The sequence below is a fragment of the Callorhinus ursinus genome, unplaced genomic scaffold, assembly GCF_003265705.2.
Source record: "Callorhinus ursinus isolate GAN/ISIS: 27379988/994484 unplaced genomic scaffold, GSC_fseal_2.0 scaffold62, whole genome shotgun sequence".
In the NCBI taxonomy this organism is placed as follows: domain Eukaryota; kingdom Metazoa; phylum Chordata; class Mammalia; order Carnivora; family Otariidae; genus Callorhinus; species Callorhinus ursinus.
In genome coordinates this window covers 6846441-6851319 of record NW_027397124.1, presented here as the reverse complement: position 1 = coordinate 6851319, position 4879 = coordinate 6846441, and positions in this window count along the sequence as shown.

Sequence of the window (4879 nt, the reverse complement as noted above, 5' to 3'; positions counted from 1 at the left end):
CAGGCTCCCTGCTCCTTGGGAGCTTGCTTCTCCCTCTGCTTCTCTCTCCCTCTGTCTCTCTCATGAATAAATGAATAAAATCTTAAAAAAAAAAGAAGAGGTTGTATCCCAGTAACAAATACTATAATAATTCAAGTAAATATTTCTAGAGGTAGGCGTAAGCTCAGAGGATTTGGATTCTCACCTTAATGAGGTTTGGTAGGTAATTTCTTTCCCCAGTGACACAGGGCAGCAGTTGAGTGTAGTGAGAAGGGCATGAACTTTGGAATCACATGGACCTGGGTTCAAATCTGAGGTCTGCCATGTACTGGGAATATATCCTCACATGACTCACTCAACCTCCCAGAGTCTCGGTTCCCTGGTTTACTAATATACATAATGTCCCAAATGTCAGCCACAATACCTGCACTCAGTAAATGTCAGGCTCATTTCTTCTGGGGCTCTTCCCTTGCTTGACAGTATGAAACCTCACATAACAATGGCTCAGTGACAGGTTGGCCACGTCTAAGGGAACAGACTTTGTAAATCCTGAACGCAGCCTTCCCCTGCCCAGGCCAGGGCTCTGGCTTACAGGAGGCAAACAGGATCCACTGTGGCCTCTGCCTTCTGAGTCTCAGCCATCGAGCTACATGACAAAAGAGACTAGCACTCCCCACCATACCTGCCAGCTCTAAGGTTAAGGTTAGTTTGGAAGAGCTTTGTTTTTAGGACATTTAGCATCACTTGCTGAGTTCACAATTGATTGATTGATTCTGTGATTCTATTGATTCTAAACAGAAATAATAATGCTGTGATATTGTGATTTATAGATAATAAGAAATATATATTTGGTCTTTGTCCCCATATCCCATCGTAAAATCCTTGGAATTTATAAAAGTGATAAAGGGGTCTTGATCTTTATAACAAACTCTTCTCGATCGCACCTGAGTTTATGTTAATGAGGTCACTTTTGGAAAGCACCTAAGGATGGAGACCAGATGCCAAGAAATCGACCATGTGGTCAGAGGGTTGGAAGTTTCAGTCCCACCCCCTCAACCTCCAGGAGGGGAGAGGGGCTGAAGGCTGAATCAATCACCAATGGCCAATGATTTAACCAATTGAACTTCTGTAATAAAGCCTCTATAAAACCCCAAAAGGATGGGTTTTGGAGAGTTTCCAGGTAGGTGACCCAGGACACGTGATGTACCACCACGCCAGGCCCCAAACTCCATGAGGATTAAAGCTCCTTCGTTCAGAATCTCACCATATGTATCTCTTCCTCTGGCTGTGGATTCCTGTCCTTTAATATCCTTTGTAATACACTGGCAATCTAGTAAATAAAATGTTTCTCTGAGTTTTTTGAGCCACTCTATCAATCAAACCCAAGGAGGAAGTCATGGGGACCTCTGATGGATAGCCAGTGAGTTAGCAGTCTGGGTGACAACTCGAACTTGTGATTGGCATCTGAAGTGTGTTTGTGGGGGTGGGGGGCAGTTTCGTGGGACTGAACCCTTGGCCTGTGGGATCTGATGCTGTCTCCAGGAAGGCGGTGTCAGAATCGAGTTGAATTATAGGACACACAGCAGGTATCTCAGAATTGGTGGTGGTATGGGGAAACCACCCTCTACGTCGGAATTGGTGACTAGAATCTGGTTAAATGCCAAGACGACAGTGTAATTTACATGGAAGGAGTCTGATTCCCACAGAGGTAGTTCATTGGAATATGACTAAAGCCACACCTACTCCCCCAGATCTTGAGCACACAGCTCGCACTTAGCAACATCCTTCGTCATCGTTAACTTTAATGAGCAGCTCTTGGCTTTGTTTTCTATACCAAACACCATCAGTTCTTCCCCCATCACCATCACCTTGAATCTGCCTCCATGTGTAGAACCTTTCCTCTCCTGCCTCCTTTACCCCAGAACCTATTCTCATCCACATAGATCACATCCCATGACATCAACCAGAGATAAGATCCAACCTCTTGGTATCAGGACAAAGGAAACTTGATCAGTCTAGGCACGTAGTTCCTATCAATTCCCCACACCCCAAAGCTTACATGAGTATAAACTGCTGTCTTGCTTCGGCTCTAGGATTCCCTGGGCCTTCGATAGCCTGAAGGCAGCCGTGAATGGCACACAGCTGTGTGCTCTTGTGTCAAGGTCCTGATGTAGAAGAGAAGGGCTTTGATCCCCATCCCTGCTCTGTGCGCAATCAGATTCAGACCTTAGATCCGTAAACTTGTTACCATTCCATTTCCTTTCCTATAAAGTAAAAAAAAAAAAATAGAGAGAGAGAGAGAGAGTATGGGGCTAGGGGGTGGAGGGAGGCAGGGGGAGGCAGAGGGAGAGAGAAAATCCCAAGCAGGCTCCACACCTGACGCAGGGCTCGACCTCACCACCCAGCGATCATGACCTGGGCTGAAATCAAGAGTCAGATGCTTAACAGGTTGAGCCACCCAGGTGTCCCTAAACTAAATTTTAAAGAGTTTAATGGCTGGAAGCAAACTGAGAGGTCATCTAGTTCCATGCCTCATCCCCAGAAGAGGAAAGAAAAGCAGAAGGAGAGCCGGATTTGAGCCTCCCGCCTTACGGAAGAAGTGGTTGGTAAAAGGCTTTGTGTAAGACAGATGTAAGACTTATGTTAAGTAAGATTACTCTTATTATAAAACACTTCCTTCCATAATGGGAAATAGTCTGTCAAAAAAACAAGACATAAAGTTATGTATAAATCATGCTAGCAGGTGTACATTTTATTGTTGTTTTACAAAGAACGGTGTTGCAGAATCACATGTTTGTATATGCATAGAGTATCTTTGCTAGCAGCAATTTCTTCTGGAGAGCTGGCCTGGGGAATTGGGAGGGGAGTGGGTCAGGCTGAAATGGTGAGTGACAAAGGCACTTGCCAAATCTTTTCTGTTTGCTCTTGCCTGATGGCCAGACGAGAAAAAGAAACTTTGGGTTTCAGTGAGAAAATCTGAATTAATTACCTCGTTCATTCTCTTCCTTTTCTATGCAACTTAATTAAGATAGAAACAACTGGACCTTTTTGGCTCGCTGGCCCTGGCAAGGACTCGCGTGTTCCACACAGGGAAGCCGCGAGCGGTACAGAGCGTCCCTGTGGTCCCGAGTCGCCACCCAGTCCTCTGTCTTCCTGCGGACCCAAACTTTGGCAAGACCGGAATTTCCGATCAGAAGAAACACCTGGGCAGGAAGGTGGCGGGGGGGGGGGGGGGGGGGGGGGGGGGGCAGGAGGGAGAGAGTTGTACAGAAGGGGGTAATGCTTTTTCACACCAGCCCGCAAGTTGGCAGACCTTTTTGGCCCAGCTCTTCCGTAACCTCTCCATTATCTGCACTGCCTGGGGGCTCCCAGCCACCAGCCCCCTTGGGCGCTTTTGGGAAAAGAGATACTCAACCAGAACTCAACTCCATTCCTAGCTCCATGACTTCAGTAGCATCCATTAACCCTTTCTCCTGAGAATATTCTTCTTCCCCTTCGTCTCCTTGATGTCCTGGGAGAATGTTCATTAGACTCAGAAGAGTCCATCTAGTGGAATTTATAAACGGACCGCCACCTGTTTCCAGTGCCAGTGACACAAGCAAGACCGTTCCTGCTCTGTGGAGTTCTGCACGTGTGCGGGAAAGATAGACCTGAGGACGTTCAGCTTCCTAGAGAGAAAATCTAGCATGAGTTAAAGAAAATAATAAGAGCCAACATGTGTACAGCAATGCTGTAACTCCCGTAATCGTTAGTGGTATTCGTGCGATGATACAGTGATAGGCGGGCTCAGGGCACCTCCCCGCGGAGCTGTGATGAGAGGATGCTGTGCTCTCTAGCTGACGCCTCTCTGATCCGCACTTCCAGTGGGCTTTCCTTTCTGCTCACCAGAATGAATGGGATCTCCTGAAACCCAACTACTGCGCGCTGGGCACCCCCATAACCAGCTTTTATCTCGTGCATTCTGGATGCAACAGATATCTCTGAATTTCCTAAGTACCCAGAACTTTCAACTAACCCTGAAAATAAATGAAGCATGCGCTCTGTTCTCAGATGGGATCGCTCCGAGCGGTCGCGTCTAACTGATTCTGGAGGGAGACAAAACAGATTCCCCACATCTAGGTTAACTATGGGTAACATGGGGGGAGATTGTAGTCTGTGTAGAGGGATGAGCCAAGCTCCAGCTGTTGAGGGCCCTGGAGCAGCAGAGTAGGGAGCAGGATTGCTCGCTGTCCCATGCTCTCTCCCTCTTCGCTCTGTCCTGCATGCCCTCCTGAGAGCCCAGCAAAAATCCCGCTGAGGGTGCATACAGTTGAGTACAAATGTGCTTTGTCCATAGCTACTTTGTATCCCTCCTCTCTCTGGCCCCAGGTGCGCTTTGAAACCATGTTATTATAATCATGGTTTTCTTGTGCATTTGAGATTAGATCGACATTTAAAAATCTAGCTCACAGGCAGAAGGTAAAACTGCAAGTAAATGCTTGGCCAAAGAAGTCTTTGTTGAAACAGTGGGGACCTGCGTCAAAATAGTCTTCTAACAATTGCAACATAGAAGGCGTGTCCTTTCAGCGGGCACTGGATATTTGAGGGGCTTGGGTCCTCTCCTACTTCTCTACCCCGCAGGGGCCAGCACAGTTCTTGGCACAAAGTAGGTCCCCAATAAAGCTTCAGCTCTCCACCAGAGCTGGCCTGCTCTCCACTAACTAGGTCTGCTCTCCCCTGGGTGCATTCCCTCCTGGCTGCCCTTGAGGGGTTGGCCATGGACCTGTGGCATCAAGCAATCTTTACTCCCAATCACGCTGCAGACCTACAAAAAAAAAAAAAAAAATCCCCCCAGGTCCTTCAGAAAACACTGGTGTTTTGTTCAGGGCAAATTAAGCTCAGAGACTGAGATTCTTTGCCA